Source organism: Arachis hypogaea, chromosome 13, assembly GCF_003086295.3.
Source record: "Arachis hypogaea cultivar Tifrunner chromosome 13, arahy.Tifrunner.gnm2.J5K5, whole genome shotgun sequence".
NCBI lineage: Eukaryota > Viridiplantae > Streptophyta > Magnoliopsida > Fabales > Fabaceae > Arachis > Arachis hypogaea.
In genome coordinates this window covers 25,013,798-25,040,062 of record NC_092048.1, presented here as the reverse complement: position 1 = coordinate 25,040,062, position 26,265 = coordinate 25,013,798, and the positions used below count along the sequence as shown (strand labels likewise).

Sequence of the window (26,265 nt, the reverse complement as noted above, 5' to 3'; positions counted from 1 at the left end):
AAACACCTCATAACCAATAATATGCACACCTCCCAGCAATTCTTTTAGAGACGACCCGAGATTTAAATACTCTCAATTTTTATCAATGTTCTGAAAACCGGACCGAACTGGCTGGTCGAACTGATTCAACCGGGAACCGGCAAATAAAATGGTCCAATCCAATGTGCAAACCTATAAAATAAAAAACCGCTAAAGAACCGCTGAACCGGCCGGTTTACAAAAAACGACCTCGTTTCCTTCCTTGAAAGGGAAAAAGTTGCACGCCTTATCTCCCATTCCCCCCTTCTCCAACTCCTCCCTTCAGCAAACCCTAGCCTCCACCAAAGAAAGCAAACCCTAGCCTCCACCCATAGTTGTCGCCGTCTGTCGGAGTGAGAGACTGCTCCCGCCGTCCATCGCACTCAAGAACTTCCGTCTTCGTGCTCTCGGGCCTCTCGCCGGATCCTCCACGTCGGGTGCTCACATCTCGCCGTTCTCCTCTGTGCTCGGCTGCTCGCGCCTCCCTCCGCCAGTGAGTGCTCGAGCTATGCGTGTTGGTTGCTGCACGTCGTCCGTGGTTGTCTCTGCTCGATTCTGCCTCCCAGTCTCACTCGAGTCTCGTCTCAGTCAGTGGCATCTCGTGGTTCGTCTGTCTCGTCGCCGGCGGCAGAAGCAACTCGTGGGGTTGTCCCTTGCTTCGTCGCCTTCCATGGGGTGGTCGCCGACTCGCCGTCGACCGTTGGTGAGTCCCTGCACCATCGCTTCCCTGTTCTCTCTTTTTAGATTTCCCTTCTCCTTGTATCTTTGCATGTTGCTGAATTGCTAATCAAATTTGCCTTGTTGCTAATCTAAATGTTGCTGTAAATCGGGACTTTACTTGGATTTGTTAAATTTGTTGCTGAATTTGTTGCTTCCCAATCACGGAATCAGAACAGAATACTCAGTCGGTGCTTGGTTGATTGGTTTTGCTCACTGATTGTATTTGATGATAAATTTTAAATTGATAACTTTTAAATTTTAAATTTGCACTGCGTGTTACTGATTCACTGTTCCTTCAGTACTTTTTGTTGTTGTTAATCATTGTGATGAGCTTTATTAAAATTGGGTTGAAAACTGTTGAATCTTTTTTCATTTTTTATTGTTCTTAACTTCTGTTCTTATTAAAAAAAATTGCAATTGGTGATCTTTTGATTTATTATATGCTTCATGTTTTTAATTTCACTCTGCTTCTAGGCTTTGAAATCAGTTTATGATAACTGTGATGCAATTATTTAGTTGGATAACTGATGTAATTATTGAGTTCAAGAGATTGAGTTTTTGATTTGCAAAGTGATTTTTGGTTGATTTTTTATTTAATTTGGTAATGGTGTTTATGATTAGGGTTATCTGGTTTTCATTCTTTTTTAATTTGGTAATAGTGTGATTACTTGTTACTGTTTGTAATGTTTGTTGCTGAATGATGATTGTTCTTTCTTGCCTCTGTTTAGTAATGTTTATTGAAATTTTGCACTTTTTCAATGCATATTTGTATGTGTTATTATTCCTCCTACTTCAAACTGCTTATGCTGCTTCTCACTATTTCTGGTGTGTAACTTGTATACTTCTGCATGATTCTCTTTTGATTCCACACAAAGTTGATGAAAAAAACTGATTTTGTTATCTGGGGTAATCGTATTCTGTTTCTGTCTATTTTTTCTTGCTAATGGAACATTCTAGTCTAGTTGTTTAGTGATCAGAATGTTATTCCTTCTTAGCTTCATGGAATGAAAGAGAAACTACATTGCATCCTCAGAGGAATCAAAAACCATTAATTAATTTATATATTATTCATTTTAGTTTTATGATTCTATCAATTTGGTTGTGTACTTATTCTTCTTATTCAGCATAGGAATTTAAACATTTTATTTTTCTGATATTTCAAAACTGTGTTTTTCTCAGAGACATTTATAGTTTTATACAGACAAGTGGTTCTGATTTTGGAATCAACTATGGATAAATAGCCAACAATCTTCCCTCTCCATCACGCGTTGCTGTTCTAAAACGGTTTTTCCGGTTGAACCACCGGTTGGACTGGTTGGACCAATGAACCAGTGAACTAATGATTAAAGCGGTTTGATGACCGGTCTGGTTTTCAGAATCTTGGGCCAAATATTGTAATTAACATTAACATCTGAAGAACATAATTCGTAAAATAGCAAAAGGAAGAAGAGAAGAGATTTGGAGTGCAGTAGACTAGCGGTAAAAGAGGCTGAAGGGAGAAGCATAAACCCCAAACCCTAAGAGCGAGCGTGAATCGGAAGAAAGGATGACGGTGCATTCGATAGTGATACAGAAGCTGCTGAGCACGAATGCACAAATGGGGCGGAGAGTGGCGGCGCATCACCTGAAGGAGTACACGTATGGCATGAGGAACAAGATGGCAATCATAGATTCGGACAAAACCCTGATATGCATGAGGAGCGCCCTGAACTTCATGGAGTCCCTTGCAAGCCGCAACGGTCGGTTCATGTTCATCAACACCAACCCTCTCTTCCACCACATCTTCCACCTTATGACCACCCGCGTCGGCTCCTACTCCCCCTCCACCAACTCCCTCTGGCGCACCGGCGGCTTCTTCACCAACAGCTACAGCCCCAAGAAGTTCCGCTCTCGCAACAAGAAGCTCGTCTTCGGCCCCCACCCAGCCCCCCGACTGCATCTTCATCCTCGACACCGACTCCAAGTCCTCCGTCATCAACGAGGCTCACAATCTTCACATCCCCGTCGTCGCCATTGTCGACTCCTCCATGCCCCTCCATTCATTCTCCCGTGTCGCTTATCCCGTTCCCGCCAATCCTTCTGTCCAGTTTGTCTACTTGTTCTGCAACCTCCTCACCAAGACCCTCCTTCTTGAGAAAGAGAAGGGCAAGCTCAAAGAAGCAACACCTCTCCAAATTCAAGCAGGTAAGGCTGCGAAGAACAATTTGCCAAACCTCGACGTAACTGTCTTCCCCTACGCCACTTTACCTCCCTTGTCTCAAGGTAGGCCATCTATTTTCTCTATCGATCCTCATTACTGTCTCTTGAAAATTGGAGCTCAGCGATTTTCTCGTTGGTAGCAGATATGGAAGAAACTAAGAAGCTTTTGGACAAACTTGTTGTTTTGAAGTTCGATGCTGCCTCACCAAGAGGTATGGGTTTGGAAGGCCCCAAGTAAGAGTCTTCTTTTGCTGTTCGTATAATGCTCACTTCATTTAGGCAATCAAGAATTGAATAGACCTTCTTTTTAGGAGGGCTTCGTTAGCCTTTCTCTGTTTCTCCCCCAACATGTTTGATGTGTATATTTCCTCCGCCTGTTGCTTCTGCTTTTAATTCCACATTTCACGCTTTACACCAATGATGTTTTTCTTCCCTGTGTAGATCTGCAGTTGGTATTCGCAATGGACTTACATTTCTGGATTTAATAATTAACCAGATTCAGGTGAGCCGTCAGACTTCAATTTTTTTGTTTTTTACTCTTAATATATGAGTATGGTAATCACACATGTTACACGCTTAATACTCTCTTTAAATTATTCATTACATCCCACTTCAACCTTTTATCAATAGTGCAGATTGAGCACACGTCTCACAGAGTTGAAGTATATCCAGCTTTCATATTTGTTGCTTTTATTTAGGGTTTTAATTTACTGTTGCCTTTGTTTGTAAGACCCTATACTCCAAGTATGGATGCAAGGTTCCATTGCTTCTTTTGAGCAAAGATGACACCCATGACAATACTCTAAAGGTGAATTGCCATTTGGATTTCGATATCATTATTTGATTCTGCAACCTTAGTTATTACTTATTATTAAAATCTTCAACCTTCTGTTTAGGTGTTGGAAAAGTATCAGGGATCAACTGTTGATGTACAGAGGATTAAGCAGGTTTGAATGTGTTTCATATTTTTTATTAATTGATGTTATTATGTGATTTCTAATTATCAATGCATCACATGTATATAGGGTGAAGGTGAAGGTGAAGGTCTAGAATTGGAATCATTAGCCGGACATTACAGCAAGGAGGAAGTGTATGTCATCCTTACAATACCCATGTCTGAAATTGGACTCTATATGTTCACATGCATGCCTGTAGACTAAGAGATTTAAACTTTCAGCAGAAATTGTTTTTGGAGATTCTAATAGTATTCAGATTAACATTACCATTACCATTTCAGTAGTACTTTCTTTTATAACAGTAACTTAAATTTATGCGAAGCTTGTCTTTCTTGAATTCGTTTTGTTGTGAGCAAAATAGATGTAGTTGATTTATATGAATCTACAAAAATACGTCCAGCTACATATTATGTTCTACCTGACATCTTGTGAATTTAGTTTGCCATGTAAAAGTGTTTGTAACAAAGGCTTTTGTAGTTTCTTTATTTTTGATACCATGATATAGTCTGCCTTCACGTGTCATACGATGTGGGATTATAGAAGATAGTTAAGTATGGTTTCTTATAAAATATTGGAATGACAGATTGAATATTATTGTCATGGTACACTATAGTACCTTCTTAGGGACTTGGGTATTATGGGATGTCCAACGTCCCACATCGGGTAGTAGGCTGGATTAAGGTGAATACCGAATACTGATAGCCGATAGCAAAGTGGCTACCGCTCGGTCAGTGTTGATAGAGTGATATAAGTGATATCAGTGGCTCTCCAGGGGTAGTTGAAGGGCAGGGGAGATGCAGTGATATCAGTGAGATATCACCCAATTTCCCATTATTGGTTATTATTATTCAGTAAAAGAAGGTAAAACAAAGATATCAGGTATTCGAGAGACCTGAATCTCTCCTAGAATCTGATCCTATCTTTTGTCTCTATTTTCCCATCCCCTCTCACTACTTCTCATATCCTTTTACTGTTCCCACCTCGCTCTCATAACAGAATGCCCACTCTCCTGCATTCACTTTCCAACTAGGCAAGTTAGTTATAAAACCCACCCTAGCCCATCTTTCACTCAATTAGAGTTAGGTCCCTAGTTTCTAATTAGCTATGTATATAACAAACCTTGAGTTTTATGATATTACTTCAAACATATATTTGGCTGTAGCTATATATTACAGATGTTAATATTAAGTAGTCATTAATAGAAATACAAAATTATCAAATGGTCCAATTATCATTATCAAATAAAAGCGTAAATTGGAGAAATTTGGCAGCATTGATATTCCAATTTATTGAATTTTATGTTCTGCGATGAGAAAGTTGGATTACATGGTAAATACTTTAATGTCTTATATCAATATGTTAACTTTATATGTCAGAGGACATCCTTTTTATAACGGTGATATATTTCGTTCGCTGATGACTAGTGGAACCCTTGATTTTTTACTATCACAGGTATGAATTTCCTTTGCAGTTGAGCATTCTTCTTTTGTCCCTATCCTTTAAAATGTATGAGCAAGATCTGTAGGAACTTGGATGGAATTACTTACAACACAAGGCCATAATTAAAATGTGTACATATATGTGTGATGCACTTATATCGTTTGTTACTTGTTGACTAGGTTTTTAAATAATGTTTTCCAGGGTAAGGAGTATATCCTTTTGATCAACAAGGATAATGTGGCTACCGTCATTGATCCAAGTATCCTTATAATTTTTATTTTTGTCACTAAAATTATTTCTTGCAAGTCACTGCTTCTTGACTAGCATTTAGATTCAAATATTTTGATTGCTGTCTACCTTGACTGCATCTTGTAGATATACTAAATCATTTGGTGACAAATGATATTGAGTGTTGCATGGAGGTACAGATTTATGTTCTCATTATTATGTGTAAGACTACAACCTTCCTTTTAAGGTATCGGAGTTTCTTGTCTCATGTCTTTTCTCTCTTTCCAGGTGACACCAAGCAATTCATTTAATTTAATTTCAACTCCAATGAATTTCAAGGTTTATATCCTTTGTCTTCAGCCTTTCCTGCATACATCACCCTCTTTATTATTTATGCTTTGTGCTAATTATTGAATACCAGATCAGCAAGCCTGTGAATTTTTGGGTAATTAACTCTCTTAGTCCTTGGGCTATTCTAAGATCTAATCTTGTGTGCTATTTTCCGATTAAGTTTATTTCCGAGAATTTTTCATTATCATTGACAAATTTTTCAATGAACGTAAGTGTCCAAGGACCTTACAAACATTTTGTAAATTTAGGAACTTACTCATAAATTTTCAAAGTTTAAGGGCTTATTATAATTTTCCCAAAATGTTCGGGGATTAATAGCTTCATTAAGCGTATAATTTATGCTAGTTTACCCGTTTGGTAATATTCTGTATCATAGTTGAGTTGAAACATACACACACACACATATTCTGATTTAGATCTTAAGTTATAGGAATCACGACCTACTGGTTCTTGTCAAATGCTGATAAGGTTGTTGAGGTAATTTGGCAGCTGCTAACCTGTAAGAATATTGTTGTAATTTCTGTAGCTTTGGGAAATTGCTCAGAACCAAACCAAACATGTAAGTTGTAAATTCCGTTTTCCAAATAATCACTGCTCAAAATTACCTTGTTTTATTTTATGAGGTTGTCCTTGATGTTTTTATATTGTGATTCTGACAAGACTCATGGGAATATTATATTATATTCTAATTTTTCCTTTTGTTGGTCTATATCTGCTGGTTCATACATTGAAGGAAAATTTCAAACTAATAGATACAACAAACACGTGAGTCAAATGCTGGTTCTTTTTGTGTAATCTCTAACCAAAATTTACAAATTGTGGTAATTTGTCCTATCCCCGTGTAGGTGGGTGAGTTTAAGTGCCATTAAGAGGCTTGTTGACTCGCATAAACTGAAGCAAAAGAAGTCCTCAGTTTCGAAGGTATCATTCCCTATCTATCATTACCCTTCTGTGATCTTCTATAAAATTGAATTCAAGGGGTTACTGCTCGCACAAAAATGACCATGATAAAACACTTGTGCAAGAAATAGCAGATGGATCAGTAATGCAGGTATATGCATAATATTGTTGTGTTTATTTGTAGCTGCTGCTTCTTTGTCCCTATCCTTTAAAATGTATGAGCAAGATCTGTAGGAACTTGGATGTTTATTTGTAGCTGCTGCTTCTTTGTCCCTAGAATACGTGCTTTGCTTTTTTGACAAATGTTTGCAAGGCACCTTCTAAGGAACAAAGAAGCTTCCTAAGACGGGTAGGAGAAGAGGCAAAGTGGGATGGAAATGGAAGCGCGGAAGAGATGTGGAGGGAGATGGCAGAAGTTATTAGAAGAACAGCAAAAGAAAGTTTTGGTGAATCTAAAGGAATAGGACCAAGAGACAAGGAGTCCTGGTGGTGGAATGCGAGTATACAAGAAAAGATAAAGATAAAAAGGGGATGCTTCAAAGAGTGGTCTTTATGCCACAATGCAGATAATTGGGAAAAATATAAGGCGGCTAAGAAAGAGACAAAAGTGGCTGTAAGTGAAGCAAGAACAAGAGCATATGAGGGTCTCTACCAGTCTTTGGGCACGAAAGAAGGAGAAAAAGGTATATATAGAATCGCAAAGAGCCGGGAAAGAAGAACGAGAGATTTAGATCAGGTTAAGTGCATAAAGGATAAGGATGGAGAGGTGTTAGCTCAAGAGGAGAAGATTAATGAAAGGTGGAAGAGCTACTTCTACGAGTTATTTAATGAGGGACAGAAGACTCTTCCGAGCCTTGGTCGTTTATGCACAAGGGAAGAAGATCAAAACTTTGACTACTATCGAAGGATTCGAGACTTCGAGGTAAAAGAGGCTCTAAAGCAGATGAAAAATGGTAGGGCAGTAGGACCTGATAATATCCCGATTGAGGTTTGGAAGGGTCTTGGAGAAAAAGGCATCAACTGGTTAACCATACTTTTTAATGAGATTTTAAGGTCTAAGAAGATGCCTGATGAGTGGAGAAAGAGCACCTTGGTACCTATCTACAAGAATAAGGGGGATATACAAAGCTGCGGAAACTATAGAGGGATTAAGCTTATGAGTCATACTATGAAGTTGTGGGAAAGGGTGATAGAACGGAGGTTGAGAAAAGAGACACAAGTAACAGAGAACCAATTTGGATTTATGCCAGGCAGATCTACCACTGAAGCGATATACCTATTAAGAAGGATGATGGAGAGGTATCGTAGTAATAAAAGGGATCTACATATGGTGTTTATTGATTTGGAAAAAGCGTATGATAGAGTACCAAGGGATGTCTTATGGAAGGTTTTAGAAAAGAGGAGAGTAAGGATCGCATATATTCGGGCAATTAAAGATATGTATGATGGGGCCACAACTAGTGTGAAGACTCAAGGTGGTGTGACAGAGGAATTTTCTATTGGTATAGGATTACACCAGGGATCATCCTTAAGTCCATACCTTTTCACATTAGTCTTGGAAGTACTCACAGAGCACATCCAAGAGCCTGTGCCATGGTGCATGCTTTTTGCCGATGATATCGTCCTTATGGGAGAGTCAAGGGAAGACCTAAATAAGAAGTTGGAGTTATGGAGAGAAGCTTTAGAAGTGTATGGTCTGTGCAAAAGCCGTAGCAAGACGGAATATATGGAATGTAAGTTCAGTCTGAGAAGGGAAAACCCCAATATAGAGGTGAAGATTGGAGAAAACACCCTACGAAAAGTTAAATGTTTTAAGTATCTTGGGTGCATCATACAGGACAATGGAGAGATTGAACAGGATGTAAATCATAGGATCCAAGCAGGTTGGTCAAAATGGCGGAGTGCATCTGGTTTTATATGCGACAAAAAAGTGTCTTTAAAACTTAAAGGTAAATTCTATCGCACCGCTATAAGACCGGCTATGCTGTATGGTATGGAGTGTTGGGCGGCTAAAGGGGAGCACGAACATAAGCTGAGTGTGGCAGAAATGAAAATATTGAGATGGATGAGTGGTCATACGCGATTGGATAAAATAAGGAATGAAGATATAAGGGAGAAAGTTTGAGTTGCACCAATTGTGGAAAAGATGGTTGAATCGCGTCTCAGGTGGTTTGGACATGTGAGAAGAAGACCGATAGAATATCCAGTTAGGAGGGTGGATGAGATGGACGATGAACAAAGGGCGAAAGGCAGAGGAAGACCTAAGAAGACCATCCATGAGGTGGTCAAACGAGACCTACATGTAAACGGTCTCTCTGTAGACATGATACATGACAGAGCACAATGGCGTCGTTTGATTCATGTAGCCGACCCCACTTAGTGGGACAAGGCTTTGTTGTTGTTGTTGTTGTTGTTTGCAAGGCACCTTCTATGTGCAATCCCACATATCCTTTGATTGGAGGTAAGGAAGAGGTGGACCAGGTCACTAAGGAGTTAGAATATGAACTACATAGGCTGATTGGCTTGTAGTACACCTGTTCACTAATCCTTTGGGCTCTGCACCAAGAAATAAATTTTAGACTGCATGTTGATAACACATGCCTTTAATGATGCAGGTTCTGTTGTATATTTTTAGGGTTTACTGACTTATGATGTGTATGTGACCGTGTATATTGAATCTCATTTGTATTGTATTGATCTGTAAGGAATTAGTATTGCTAATGCTATGCACATATGCACAGTACCATTAAGTATAATGTAATATTTGAGTTAACAAGGCTTAGTTAGAGTGGATACTAAATTGTTGGTTGATTTTAGACGCCTTATGCTCTAGTGGCACCTGTCTTACTAGGAAACTTATTCTTGTTTTGATCCATAGTGAGTTTTAAAGTCTCTCATAACTGTCTTCCTAAAAGAAAATGATTAAGAAAAGAAGCTGCTGACTGGTATTACAAGTTGTTTTCTGCTAGATATGAATTTCTTAGTTGGTCTTTTAAGTGTAGGCTTCTTTGTTTGGATGCCAGTTCTTCGATAAATTGATTGGTGTCAGTGTACCTGAACCACGTTTTCTTCCCCTGGATGCAACGTCAGATTTACTTCTGCTACAGGTGATTCTGGCCTGATGTACATGTAATTTGTACATTCTGTTACTCAGAAGCATACTTTGTTCTATTTGACTAATTTCCACTCTCCCCAAATATGTATTCTTGCAGTCAGATCTTTACACATGTAAAGAAGGTGTCTTAACTCGTAATCCAGCTAGGACTAACCCTCTAAATCCTGTGATAGATCTGGGACCTGAATTTCAAAAGGTGAAGATGATATACTGGTTTCTTGTCATACCTTTGCCTAGCTATTCCTTTTTTATTATGAATCTTCTGTTTCATTCCCAGGTTGGTGACTTTCAAAGTCGCTTCAAATCCATTCCAAGCATCGTTGGTTTAGATAGTTTGACCGTGAGAGGCAATGTGTGGTTTGGAGCTAATATTACTTTCAAGGTATAATAGATATTATGTTTTCTCTTTGGCATGATATGTGTGTTGGATACATAAATTGCATTTGATTTTGTAGTGCAGTGTGTTGTGCTGTGTGTTTCATAAAATCACCCCCACCCCCCCCCCCCGGGCCCCTTCTTTCTTCAAAATTTAAGAAAAAACTATACTTTTTCTATTTCCAAGTTTAAGTGATAAATGAATCATGGAGTTTTGGTGTATATAATGCCTCAAAATCTTATATATTTTATATATTTGGAAAGGGCAAGTGTTATGACTAACAATTGCTTTTTCTGTGACACACCTGTCAGGGGCAAGTGGCTATTACTGCAAAACCTGGCTTGAGACTGGAAATTCCTGATGAGGTGGTGATTGAGAATAAGGTAGTCGCTAATTCTGCTATAGACTTTTGAATTTCTTTGTTCTGTTAATTACTTTTTGCTGTTCTGCAGGAGGTCAATGGCCCTGCAGCCATTCAAGAATGAATGGTTTATCAAAGCTACTAGGTTTTGTTTTGAGTGAATACAAGACTATAGAAGCTTTTATTTGAACCTTGCTAGCTTTTCTGTTTCCTGGGAACTAAGGTTCAGAAGCAAATGAGCTTGCATTTCTCCTTTTGAGCATCGCAGCAGTAATGAAATAACGCAAATTGGTTTGTATCCTGTAACTTTTGGGACAAGTCTTGATCTCAGTCGAAACAAGGAATAATAGGTGTATCATCAATTTTTCTGGTCTTTTTGTCTTGAGACGATTAAAATCATACCAATATTCCATTTTACCAATGAGTTGCAGCATACAGCCCTAATTTTCTGTTATTGTTCTTTTTGTTCTATCTTCCTGCGCGCACTCAACCCCAGGAAACCTTTACATTTACACCATATATTAAATTGATTGAGTGAAGAGCAAGGTGGTTAAACTCGATGGAGCTGATTTAGACTTGATTCGTAAATTCATACGAGTTTACCATTACGCATTTTGTAATATATATATATATATATATATATATATATATATATATATATATATATATATATATATATATATATATATATAAGAGTGTTAGGGGTCAGCAATTTTTGTATTTTGTAACCATTAATTGGCCATCAATAGTGTATTCAATAGTGTGAGATTACATTCAATGGTGGGAAATCATATACTTTTTCTTTGATGGTTAAGTGCTGGCCACAAAATACAAAAGTTGCTGGCCCTCTAGACTTTTCCATATATATATACTTTTTTAAAACACGTAATAATTTCAACTACAACACGTAATAAATTAAAATAGTATGTTAGAATACATTCAAATTTTCTACAAGTATGCATTTAGTTTAATTTAGAACACAATCAAAACTTCATAAAAATTCCTCCATTGATAGATTTTGAGCAATAATTATACTTTACTTTTTTATTGTTGCTATGAACATCAATTTCATTATTCCATCTTATATAACTTTTATTTTCACTTGCATTTTTCCTTCTAGAAATAGTAGGTTTTTTTCCAAATGTGAAGGTAATTGCATTATTTTAAGAAAGTGATACAAAGTTCAATGTGAGATCAAAGAAATAGTAGTGGAGTTCTCCCAATTGAAGTCATAAGTGACTACAATAATAACTAATAAACTAAAGAAAGAAAAATACATTAAAAAATTAGGAAATTTGTCTTCTATTCATCTCTTGGCAAATTTTCCTTGCTAAGCTCGAGACCTGTTGGACAGGAGTTTTTTCATTTTCAAACACTTCTTTATTACGTGTTTTCCAGAATGCCCAACAAAGAGCAGTGAAGATGTTGAGGGCATCGTCACCTTCTCTCCCATTTCTAGCACCTAATAGTACCTGGGTCCACCACTCCACAAAAGGGGAACCACTTTTCAATGGCTGCACCAGCTTCAAATCAACTGCTCTCCGTACCTCCTGAGCAGGGTCGCACCATCGAAGGTAGTGGATGATGGTTTCCTGGGTTAATTTACATCTGGGACACAAAGGTGGAGTCGATTGGAAATGCTAGTGGATGAGGCTCAGTACAGGTAATCTTTCATGTACAGCTCTCCACAAAAAGATTTAATCTTCGTTGGTAACTGTAAGCCCCAAATTTTTTTCTCCAGCTTCTTGGGTTTTGCATGATTCCAGGTAGCTGATTGATCGGCTCATGCGCAAGCCGTACGCAACCACATATCCAGATGCCACATCATATTACTTCTTGGAGTTCAAGGCCCAAATTAGAGAGTCCTTGCTGTTATTATTCAGCTCTATAGAGAGGATGTGAGTTCTTATTTAAGGGAAAAAGATTAATTCGATAAGCTCTCTGTTCCATCTTCTTCCTGTGGTCAGTAAGTCAGCAGAGCTCCTAACCTTAACCTAGGAGGTTAGTGACTCATAGCTTACAATGAAAGGTTCGAATGTAAAAGTGCGTGAAGAAGATATGCTGGAGAGATCCTAAACATAGTTGATCTTCTCCTATATATACTAATCTAATGACTAAGAAGTACAAAAATATGATAGAATGGTCTTGTAGTGCGAAAATCCACTTCTGAGGCCCATTTGGTGAGTGTTTGGGCTGAGCTAAGGGTGTCTTCACGTGTGGTACTCCCTCTTGGGCGTTGAACGCTGGCTTTGGACTTCTTTTTGGGCGTTTGAACGCTAGCTGCTCCCTTTTGGGCATCCAATGCCATGAATGGGGTAGGTAGCTGGCGTTGAATGCCAGTTTTGGGCCTTCAATTCTAGAGAAAAGCATAAACTATTAAATATTTCTGGAAAGTCCTGGATGTTAGCTTTATAATGCCGTTGAGAGCGCTCCATTTGGATTTCTGTAGCTCCAGAAATTCTCCTTCGAGTACATGGAGGTCAGAATCCGATAACATTTGCAGTCCTTTCTCTGAATCAGACTTTTGCCAAAGCTCTTTAATTTCAGCCAGAAAATACCTGAAATTACCATAAAATACACAAACTCAGTGGAATCCAAAAATATGAATTTTGCACTAAAACCTATGAAAATATAATAAAACTTAAACAAAACATAATGAAAACTATATGAAAATGATGTCAAAAATCATATAAAATATCCGCTCATCAGAACACCAAACTTAAACTGTTGTTTGTCCCCAAGCAACCAAAAACAAGTAGGATTAAAAAAAAGAGAAGGATACAATAAATCTCAGAGTTCTCAATGAAGCTTAGTTTCAATTAGATGAGTGGGACTAGTAGCTTTTTACTTTTGAATAGTTTTGACATCTCAGTTTCCTTTAAAGCTCAGAATGATTGGCATATTTAGAAAATTAGAATCCAGATGATATTATTTACTCTCCTAGTTTAGTTCTTTTTATTATTGAACACATCTTCTTTTGAGTCTTGGTCGTGACCCTAAGCACTTTGTTTTACAGTATTACCACCGGATACATAAACGCCACAGACACTTAACTGGGTGAACCCTTTCGGATTGTGATTCAGCTTTGCTAGAATCCCAGCCATTGGTGTCCGGAGTTCTTAACCACACTCTTTTTACTTTGGATCACGACTTTAACTGCTCAGTCTCAACATTTTCACTTGACACCTTCACACCATAAGCATATAATTAGTGAGAGGAGTTCATTTGAACTTTTTAGGCCAAGATTTTGTTTCTTTTAGGCCCTCCTAACCATTGATGCTCAAAGCCTTGGATCATTGCTCTTGCTTTTTGGTTTAAAGAGCTATTGACTTTTTTTCTTTTTTTGCATTCTCTTTGCTTTTTTTTTTCTTTTTTCTTTTTTCGTTTATTGCTTTTTACTTTTTGGTGCTTTTTCTTACTTCAAAAATCAATTTTTGAATTTTTCAGATTACCAATAATACTTCACTTTTATCACCATTCTTTCAAGAGCCAACGTTCTTTAACTCCAACATCAAATATGCACTGTTTATTCATGCATTCAGAAAATAAAAGTAATACCACCACATCAAGATAATTGAACTATTCTTAATATATAACTCGAAATTCAACTATCTCACTTTTCTTTTTCAAATAAAATTTTCTTTTAAGCAAGGTGAGAAATATATGGAATATTTCATAGCCTTAAGACATGAATAAAGATAATCATGCACTAGAAACAGACAATAAGATATAACACCAGATGGAAAACAGAAAAAAAACTTAGGCAATGTGATTAAGGGAACGAGATCACCTTAGTGACGGCGGCTACTACTCCCTCTAGTGAATCCAATGGAGCATTTAAGCTCCTCTATGTCTCTTCCTTGCCTTTGTTGTTCTTCCCTCATAACTCTTTGATCTTCTCTTATTTCATGGATGATAGTGGCGTGGTCTTGATACTCCACCCTCAGTTGCTCCACATTTGAACTTAGCTCCCCTATTGAGTTGTTAAGTTGATCCCAATAGTTTTGGGGAGGAAAGTACATCCCTTGAGCCTAGAATTGAATAGCAAAACTTTCTGGCCAGATTCGAAAACTCGAGACTATCTTCCTATCATGCCACTTCTCTGCCCTTTCCCTGTAGACTTTGGCATTCTCAAAGGTAGCATGCCAGAATTCGTCCAGTGTATTTAGTTGGAGCAACCTTTTCTCTCCTTGCGTTCTTGTTAATTATTACTTTTTTATTTTTCACGTTTTTCTCACTCAATCGTTTGCTTTCTCACATGTAATCTGACTTATTAGTGTGTGTTTGGATTGTGGTTGGTCAATTGAATAAAAGTGATTTTATAGATTTGATTTTGAATAGAATTAAGTTTGTGTCAATATAATTTATGTTTGACGCTCTATGTTAAAATTGATTTTGATAAAATAAATATTATTTGGATAATATTAGTTAAAATATCACTTTTAGATAGATAATTACTAAAAAGAATATGACATTAAATTATAATGTTTTTTTTTTATATGTTTAATTTTTTTAATATTTTCTTCTTATATATTTTTATATAGTATATTTTTAGTATTCTCAATACTCTTTTTTAGTATGCTATAATTTTTTATTATTATTATTATTTATAGTTAATTTTTTTGTTTAATTTATTTTATCTAATGGGATCAATAAATTATATTATAAAAAAATAATAATAAATATAATGCATAAAAAGTACTATTATAAAAATATATAATATCAAACAAAAATTAATAAAAAGTATAAATAATAAATAATAATAAAAAACTCATATATAAAGAGAAATAATAAAAATTCTATAAATAATACAATAATATGTATAAAGGATAAAGTTGGTAAAAGAAAAATAAATATTGAATGTCAATGGCTAAAAGCCAATTAATGTAATGCAGAAGTTAGAAATTATAGCTTCTTGTATACGTGGTTTTCTGAATAAAATCACTTCTGCTTTTGCATAGAGAAAAATTAGCCACACAAAAAAAGAAGATTTTAAGAAGTTGTAACGTACTTTTTTCCTTCTAATGTGTTTGTCCAGTGGTGTTCATGGAACGGATCGTATCCGCAAATCCGCGGTAAATATCTGCATCCGATCCGAAAATTTGCGGATACGATCCGATTCGCATATTGATCGGATTGGATAGGATCCAATTCGCACCCTTTACGGATCGGATCGCGAATATCTGTTCTACATCCGCATATTCGATCCGCGGATCCGCATATATATATATATATATATATATATATATATATATATATATATATATATATATATATATATATGTTTGGTATTATACTTACTTGTTTGTATGTTTTAGTTAGTAATTATTATTTATATATTGTATTATTTTATTTTTGTTATTTAGAAAAAGTTTGATTAAAAATATTGTAGGAATAAATAAATTTAAAAGTGTGAAAGAAATATTTTTTATTGAATTTTTTACATAAAAATATGATTAAAAAGAGAAGGTTCAATTATGTGGATATATCCGATATCCGATCCGATCCGACACTTTTATGCGGATATAATATTCGATCCGATCCGATGAGAATTGTGTGGATCAGATCGAATTTTTGGCCATATCCGATCCGATCCGATCCACGGATACCTCTATGTTTGTCAAACACACCCTTACTTGTAGGCTAGATTATGTCTTCACTTTTGAAAAAAAAAAGTTTTTATTATTTTATATTTAGATAAATTTTTAAAAACAAAATTTAAATATAAAAAATATTATAATATTTGAATGTACTTTAGAGTCAAAGGCAAAAGATAATATCATATTTTATAATATATTTAGTTTAAAAGACAGATAAAATATATATTTTTGTACATATTTTTTAATCAAATTTTTATATCAGTCTCTAGTTAAAACATATGGAGTCACATAATTTAGAGATCATTTTAATAATTTTTTTTACCCTTAATATATTTGGCAAATACCAAAGCTTGTCCTTCTTTTATTAAAATCCTAGCTTCATATTCTCTTTTTGGTGTTATTTTTTCTGACTTTTCCTCTTCCTCTATCTCTTTTTTTTTCTTCATCTGTGTTACCTTGGCTTGGTCATCCCTAAAAGTTACCTCCATCCTATGCTTACAGATACCGTAACTGGAGAAGTAAGAGTAAAAAAGATAAAAGGACAAAAAAGATGAAGGAAGAATATGAGAGTGCATTAAAAAAAACGAAAGATTAAGAAGATGAAGGAAGAGTATAAATATGAAGTGAAGAAGATAAATGTTGAACCAACTGGGATTTAATCGAAAAAGATCAAAAGGACATAGAGAAGAGTTTTCTTTTATTATAAGATGTGATTTGATCGAAAAAATATTCTAATTTTTAAAAAAATCAAAAGGGTATATAATGTCTTTTGTTATGTATTTAGTTAATTGTATCTATCTTTCTAAATACAAAACAAAGACATTTGACTAGTTTTGTCAATTGCTTCCAAACATAATACAAAAGCATAAAAATATTAGAAACTGTCTCTGTTTCTTTGTCTTTGTATCTCTGTCTCTGTATTTTTGTCTTAGGTACAACATTTAAATATTTAAGACACTAAAATGATAAAAATCGTAAATTTGAGCGACTACTTTAGAGATTTAGTTGGTAAATATAATAGAAGTATTAGAACCAAAACAATACTATAATAATTTTTTTTAGTAATTATTCAAACCAGTCTCTGAAATTTTAAAAATCGAAAAAATCTCAAATTATAAAATACACAAAACAGTCTCCAACGTTTATTTCTGTTAGACAATATAATCTCTCTGATAATTTGATGGTCATTACCGACGTAAAGTGTTAACTCGCATACATGGCCGTTAAATATCCACATGTGTTAGACCAATCCCATGGTGCAAAAAAAATTAAAAACTCTAAAAACAGTTATTGAAAAATTCTAAACATTCCAAAACAATTCATTTAAAATTTTTTATCTTTTTCAAAAACCAACGTCTTATAATATTTTTATTAATCAAAATAATTAAATATTATTAAAAATTATATAATAAATAAAGAATATAAAAATAACAAAATATATGCTAAAAGATAATTTTATTTATTAACTCTAAAATGTCATAAAAATATTATTTAGTCATTAACCTATGATACCTACATAAATGTAATGTACAAACCATAATAATAACAACTAAATTTAAAAGGTCATTGCATTATGAAGGTCATTATTTATATACTTAAACTCCTAAGATATTGACCAAAACTTACACATTTGACTTCATAGGTAATTTGGTTTGCATTGCATACAAATTTCGAAGTGTTACCCTTATAAGCATTTGCATAAATATTCTCAATTGTTTATGTGAAAATTTTTATGTTAAATGAGAGTTCTTCTATCTTTTTAAACAATACTAGCACATTCTCTTCTTGATAATTAAAGAATGATCATTAATATGATATCTACAAATTAAATTAATATCTTGCATTGTCAAAAATAAATATAAATTTGTTTATTTTAAATTAAATTTTTTTTAGATGACTTTTTAAGGCTTCGACTTTTTGTTTCGACTTTTTCTTTACTTTTTCTCCCAAACAGTGGTGCTCAGAGCCTTAGGCATATTCTGTAACAGCATTGGATCACCACTTTAAGTGCTTAGTCTCAAAGGTTACTTGACACTTTTACACTACAAGCATATGATTAGGGAAAATCACTCTTTTGAGCATTAGATCACTTTTGACCCTCCTAACTATTGATAATTGTTTTTTATCACTTTTTCTCAAGCAACCAAAAACAATATAGGATCAAGGAAGAGAAAATACACAAGATTCGAGTTGTCAATGAAGCTCAGGTCTAATTACTGAATGGAGCCAATGATACTCTACTTTTGAATAGTTTTGGCATCTCACTATCCCTTAAAGCTCAGAAATATTGATGTTCTTAAGAACTAGAACTCAGATAATATTATTGATTCTCTTCTTTAGGCTCTAGTTGATTCTTGAATACAGCTTTTCTTTTCTTTGGTGCTTTGCACCTTTGAGCCTAGACGTGACTCTAAGTATTTTGTTTTTAAACTTAACTTGAAACATAAACACCACAAGCACTTAACTAGGGGAACCTTTTGGGCTCGACTTTTTCTTTGCTTTTTCTCCCAGACAGTGGTGCACAGAGCCTTAGGCATATTCTGTAACAGCATTGGGTCACCACTTTAAGTGCTCAGTCTCAAAGGTTACTTGACACTTTTACACCACAAGGATATGGTTAGGTGGTGCAGAATTTATAACCCACAAATTAACCGGCAAGTGCATCGGGTCGTACCAAGTAATACCTCAGGTGAGTGAGGGTCGATCCCACGAGGATTGATGGACTAATCAACAATGGTTGATTAATTTACTTAGTTAGGCAAGCAAAAAATGGTGTTTGAAGGTTCAAAAGCATTAACAGTAATTCAGAATATCAGAAAGCAAGCAGTAAATTGATGTGAATAATATATGGAGAAACAGTTAAGGCTTCAGAGTTATCTATTTTCCGCATTGAATTTTCTTACTAACTATTTTAATCATGCAATATTTAATTCATGGCAAACTATATATGACTAAACCCTAATTCCTTAGACATTTTTTGTCTCCTCTAAAATTCATCAACTGCCAATTCTTTGGTCACTTAATTCCAATTAGAGGGTGAAGTTTAATCCTAGTTTATATGCCATAGAAATCCTAATTACCCAAATATAAGAGGATTATATGTCACGTATCCTGTTAAGTCTAAATAATTAGAAATTTAGGAGAATATGATTTCAAGTTGTTGTTCAAGTAAAGAGCTTTTTCAAGTTATACAAGAACTCAATTAGAACAAGGGTCATACTTCCGTTCCACCCAAATTCATAATATAAAGAACAAAAAGAATTCTTGAAATATAAATCAATACATGAATTAAAATAGAAAAATAATAGTATCAATCCATACAATAGACAGAGCTCCTAACCTTAACAGTGGAGGTTTAGTTGCTCATGGTTCAGAGAGAAAAACTAGGATTTTGAAAAACTGTAAATTACGGAATGAGGTCTAAGAGAGGAGAAGAGAAGAGTCCGCAGGGCTGATTCTTTTCCCTTTTATATCTAATCCTAATTAATGTAAAATATATTTCCTAAAACTAAAATAATATCTTTTTCTATTTCAAAATAAAATACAAATTAAATCAAAATTAATTTAGCTTCATGCGCAGCTTTATACTTCAGCCTGGGACCACTTGAGATGTTGAGGTCCACACTGAACTTGGAATTTTCCAAGTTCAGCGTGGATCGTATCCGTAAATCTGCGGTAAATATCTGCATCCGATCCAAAAAATTGCGGATATGATCCGATCCGCATCCTTTACGGATCAGATCGCGGATATCTACTCTACATCTGCAGATCCGCATAATAATAAAAAATAAATAAATATATATGTTTGGTATTATATTTACTTGTTTGTATGTTTTTGTTAGTAATTATTATTTATATATTGTATTATTTTATTTTTGTTATTTAGAAAAAGTTTGATTAAAAATATTTTAGGAATAAATAAATTTAAAAGTGCGAAAGAAATATTTTTTATTGAGTTTTTTACATAAAAACATGATTAAAAAGAGAAGGTTCAATTATGCGGATATATCCGATATCCGATCCGATCCGATCCGCAAATGTGCGGATCGGATTGGATCGGATCCGACACTAAAAAATGCGGATATAATATCCGATCCGATGAGAATTGTGCGGATCGGATCAAATTTTCGGCTATATCCGATCCGATCCGCGGACACCTCTACTGGCAATCTTCCTCATGGTCACAGAATGCCTCAACAAGAAATCTTAGAGATTAAGTTGTTTTACGTGTGGGGTATAAATTTTATGGGACCATTGCCGCCTTCATACTCAAACACCTACATCCTTGGGGCAGTAGACTACGTGTCTAAATGGGTTGAAGCAATAGCAACACCCACTAATGACACTAAAGTAGTAATGAAGTTCCTCCAAAAGAACATTTTCAGCAGGTTTGGTGTTCCTAGGACACTAATCAGTGATGGAGGAAGTCATTTCTACAACAGACAGTTGGATTCTATCTTAAGTCGATACGGAGTTTGCCATAAAGTAGCAACACCGTATCATCCCCAAAATAATGGGCAAGCTGAACTCTCAAATAGAGAACTAAAGTGAATCCTAGAGAGGACAGTAAGTGCCTCCAGAAAGGATTGGGCTAGAAAGTTTGATGATGCTCTGTGGGCATACAGAACAGCTTTGAAAACCCCCATTGGAACTTCACCGTATCAGTTAGTATATAGGAAGTCCTGTCATTTGCCAGTAGAACTAGAACACAAAGCCTATTGTGTTACTAGGTTCCTCAACCTTAATGCTAAAGTAGCAGGGGAGAAACGGCTGCTCCTACTAAATGAGTTATATGAATTCCGTTTAGAAGCATTTGAAAATGTAAAAATCTATAAGGAAAAGGCAAAAAGGTGGCATGACAGGAAACTAGCTTCCAGAGTCTTTGAACCAGGACAGAAATGCCTGCTTTTCAATTCAAGACTCAAACTATTCCCTGGGAAACTCAAATCCCGGTGGACAGGACCGTTTGTGATTACCAAAGTATCACCTTACGGACACATAGAACTTCAAGGTAAAGAAACCAGGTTCACTGTCAATGGACAGAGGGTTAAGCATTACCTTGAAGGAGATATAGAGCCAGGAGGCTCAACATTGCTACTAAGTTAAGTACAATAAAGTCCAGCTAAAGACATTAAAGAAACGCTTGTTGGGAGGCAACCCAACTTTACTCAAGCATTTATTTTATTTTATTTTGTTTTTCTTTCAGTTGTTAGAGTCATGATCATATGCATCAGTCAAGAGACAGAATTCACAGCAATGAAAACAGAACACTCCAAAAAGAGTGTTGATGTTGAACTCCAGTGAGGAAGTCCTCACTGGACGTTCAAAGCCCCAAGAGGGGAGCATTGCTGGCGTTGAACGCCAGCCAGGGAGCAACCCCTGGGCGTTCAAATGCCAGTGCAGAGAAGCAAGAAATCTGGAATTCCCTAGCCTCTCAGGAACAAGAGGTCCCACAGAAGCTCCACCTAACCCACCTTCTTCTTCCCTATTGATCATGTTTGCTCGAGGACGAGCAAAACTCTTAAGTTTGGTGTTGGGCAAAAGCTTTGCTTTTGTGACTTCTACCACTCTTAAGTATAGAAGAAGAGGATGGAGCAAACCAGAGAGCATGCACATGAGCCTGTGCAGCAGCCTTAATAAAGACAAAGGAGTGACATTGAAAAGATCAAGCACTACATTGGACCTTCAAGGAGGAGCACTAGCCACCATCATTCACGTGGATTCGTTCTCTTTTACTCTTTTCCTGTTATTTTCTGCTTTCTGTCTATTTATTTATCTGTTCTCTTGTTCTAGTTGCATGATCATTTGCATTTGATGTCTTTAAGTTGTAAAATTTTCCATATATCTCTCACCTTGCTTAAAGAATTTTTTTTTGAAAAGAATTAAGAGATGCATGAATTTCTAGGTTTAAATAAGATTAGTTTAATTATGTTGATGTGGTTATGAATAAACAGTGCATATTTGAAGTTAAAATTTATGAATGTTGGCTCTTGAAAGAATGCTGATGATAGTGAAGTATTATTGGTAATCTGAAAAATCCAAAAATTGATTCTTGAAGCATGAAAAAACAGCAAAAAGAAAAAAATCTTGCATGCAAAGAAAAAAAAAAGTGGAAAAATAATAATAATAATAAAAAAGCAAGCAGAAAAAGCAAATAACCCTTTAAACCAAAAGGAAAAGGTAAAAGGGCCCAAGGCTTTGAGTAGGGCTCAAAGGAATAAAATCCTAGCCTAAGCGGCTACACCAAACTGTCCCTAACCATGTGCTTGTGGCGTGAAGGTGTCAAGTGAAAAGCTTGAGACTGAGCGGTTAAAGTCGTGGTCCAAAGCAAAAAGAGTGTGCTTAAGAACTCTGGACACCTCTATCTGGGGACTCTAGCAAAGCTGAGTCACAATCTGAAAAGGTTCACCCAGTTAAAGTGTCTGTGGCATGAATGTATTCGGTGGTAATATTGGAAAACATAGTGCTTAGGGTCACGGCCAAGACTCTAAAAGTTGTGTTCAAGAATCAAAATAAGCTTAACTAGGAAAGTCAATAATATCATCTGGATTCTTAGTTCCAAAGGATGCTAACATCTCTGAGTTTCAATAGATAGTGAGATCCCAAAACTATTCAGAAGCAAAAGCTACTAAGTCCCGCTCATCTGATTTTAACTAAGCTTCATTTGAAACTTAGAAATTTATTGTATCTTAATTTTCTTTTCCATCCTACTGTGTTTTTAGTTGCTTGGGGACAAGCAACATTTTAAGTTTGGTGTTGTGATGAGCGGATATTTTATACACTTTTGGCATCATTTTCATATAGTTTTTAGTAGTTTTTGTTTAGTTTTTATTGAGTTTTTATAGGTTTTAGTGTTAAATTCACATTTTTGGATTCTACTATGAATTTTTGTGTTTTTGGATAATTTCAGGTATTTCCTGGCTGAAATTAAGGAGCTGGAGCAGAAATCTGATTAAGAGACAGAGAAAGCATTGCAGATGTTGTCCGGATCTGACCTGCCTGTATTTGGAAGAGCTTGTCTGGAGCTACAAAAGTCTAAATGGAGCATTCTCAATGGCTATTGAAATCTGACTTTCAGATCTTTCCAACAATATATAATAGTCCATACTTTACTCCGGATTAGAAGGCCCAAACAGGCATCCAACGCAAGCTACCTGCCCCCTTCTAGGCGTCCAGCACCCAAAGAGCAGAGCCCAGCATCCAAAGACCTAGAGAGGACCCTCTAGCTGGCGTTCAACATTCAGGTGACCTCATATCACGTGGATCTCATCAAGCTCAGCCCAAACACTTACCAAGTAGGCCTCAGAAGTGGATTTTAGCACTAAAAAGACTATTATACCCTTACTAGTCATTAGCTTAGTATTTAAAGGACTTTATTCATGTCATTCGAACAACTTACTTCACTTTTTACTATCATACACATTTATCATTGTTTTTCACCTCAGTATAAGTTTCTAAACCTCATAAGTGAATTTTAGCACTAAAAAGACTATTATACCCTTCACTTTTGGTCCTTGCGCATCTCCGTGAGGAGAGTAGTCATATCCCCAAGCACTCTTGTCAAACTTGATTCGGAAGGAGGTTGTTGCCAAAAAGGTTATTCATAAGCTTGGGGCTCCTCCCACCTTTGATCTCCAAATCCTTGATGCATGTTATATTATAAATTCCATCTCCTACAACATAGTTTGAACCAAACGCATAGCCAAAGTGATGAGAATTCATGGTGATAAGAGAAAACAAAAACAAATTCTAACAAGAAACAAAGAAAACCAAATCCTAAAGCTAGCAAAAACTAACAAAGAAGAAAAAGGCAAACATATTCACAATATTTACAATAGCTAATAACATAGCACCATTGCGATTCCCCGGCAACGGCGCCATTTTGATGTTCAGATTATTGTATAGTTTAGAATTTCACAAATGAAGTCTCGTTGCAAGTATAGTTCTAAACTAACAAAGAATCCTCACATGAAAAATATTGGTTGTCACAAGTACAAATCCCAATGAAAAATAACCAAGAGTATTTAAACCTCGGGTCGTCTCACAAGGAATTGCAATGAAGTGCTCAATTATTGGCTATGAAAATGCAAGGGGGTTTGATTTGGAAATTGGCAAGGAAATATAAAAGCAAGAAAGTAAATTAAATGATAAGAACTAATAAAATAAAGGAAAGAACTCTTGGCTAGACATAGGTAATTTGAGATCACCATCATTGTCAACAAACCATATATTGACAATTATGAGGGACCAACCCATTAAGTCTACTTCTAAAAGCTTTAAGTACGTTTAATGTCTACTCCTAAGCTTGAAGTACGTCAAATAGGTTTGATCAACATCAATCCACAAGTCCTAACCTAGCTACTAATTGACTTAGTAATAGGCTAGAGTCAATGGTTATCAAATTGACCACATCGGGTTCTCAAATCACTAATTCAATGAGACCCAATGACTCAAGGTCACTCAATTCCCTTAGCCTAGGCCAAGAGTAAAGAAAACTACTCAAAAACTAGAGAAAACATTTCATCAAACACCTAGAGTACAATAAAAGTAAACATCACAAAATGCAAGAATTAACAAAACCCACAACTAACATAAGCAAGAAATCAATAATAATAATCAAGATCAACATAAAAGAGACATGGAAACATAAAATTGCATTAAAAAAAATCAAGATCCAACAATTGTTTATCAACATAAGAGAGCAAAATAAGAAATGACAAGTAAAACTAGAAAAACAAAGATGTAATAACAAGAAATTAAAAGGAAAGACTAAATCAAAACAAGAATCAAAAGTTGGATCGAAGAGAATTTGACCTAAACTCCCCTAAATTCTAGAGAGAAGGGAGAACTTCTCTCTCTAGAATTCTACCTACAACATGATGCAAAAACTAAATTATGACTACTTGGTTCATTCCCGCCTCAATCCTTGGGTTCAATAGCATCAGAAATGAGTTGGATTGTGCCCAAAATGAGCTAGAAATCGCTGGTCATGAATTGCTAAAATGGACCCACGCTGATCCTGTGATGCGTGCGCGTGATGCACGCGTACACATCTCTAGACTCCAGAAAATTATGACAAATTTTATATCATTTTGAAGCCCCAGATGTTAGCTTTCTAACGCAATTGTAACCGCCTCATTTGGACCTCTGTAGCTCAAGTGATGATCGATTGAGTGCGAAGAGGTCAGGATTGACAACTTTGTGATTCCTTCATTTCTTCATAAGTTCTCCATTTTTACATGCTTTTTCTTCATTCCTTCAATCCAATTTTTGCGTTCTAAACCTGAAATCACTTAACAAACATATCAAGGCATCGAATGGAATTAAAGTGAATTAAATTTAGCTATTTTAAGGCCTAAAAAGCATGTTTTCACACTTAAGCACAAATTTAGGGAGAATTACAAAACCATGCTATTTCATTGAATAAATGTGAGAAAAGTTGATAAAATTCCCCAAATTAAGCACAAGATAAACCACAAAATTGGTGCTTATCAAACCTCCCCACACTTAAACCAAGCATGTTCTCATGCTAAGAATAAAGAAGGACAAGAAAAGAGGTATGAACATTTATTCAATGCAAATAAACTATATGCACCTATCTATATGAATGCAACTAAATGCAAAGTGATTCTACCTACTTGGTTAAAATGAATCAATCTCCAAGAACATATATAAGCAAGTAGGGCTAAAATCATATGACGATTTATGAATCCTACTAATTTGAATATCAAAATAAAGTACAAATAGACTTGCAAGAAGAAAAGCTCATGAAAGCCAGGAGCAAGGAATTAAGCATCGAATCCTCACCGGAAGTGTATCCGCTCTAATCGCTCTAGTGTATAGGGTTGATCACTCAATTCTCTTCTAATCATGCTTTTCAAGATTTATCTTTCATCTAACAATCAACAATTATTCAATGCATGCATACATTTATCATGAGGACTTATTCATAGGTTGTAATGGGGCTAGGGTAAAGGTAGGGATGCATATGGTCAAGTGAG

At 35.6% G+C, this 26,265-nt stretch overlaps 1 pseudogene; it reads left to right on the top strand.

The window, feature by feature from the left end:
* The first annotated feature begins 2,127 nt into the window (after positions 1 to 2,127).
* LOC112737762 (UTP--glucose-1-phosphate uridylyltransferase-like) lies at positions 2,128 to 11,203 on the top strand (annotated as a pseudogene).
* The last annotated feature ends 15,062 nt before the right edge of the window (positions 11,204 to 26,265 follow it).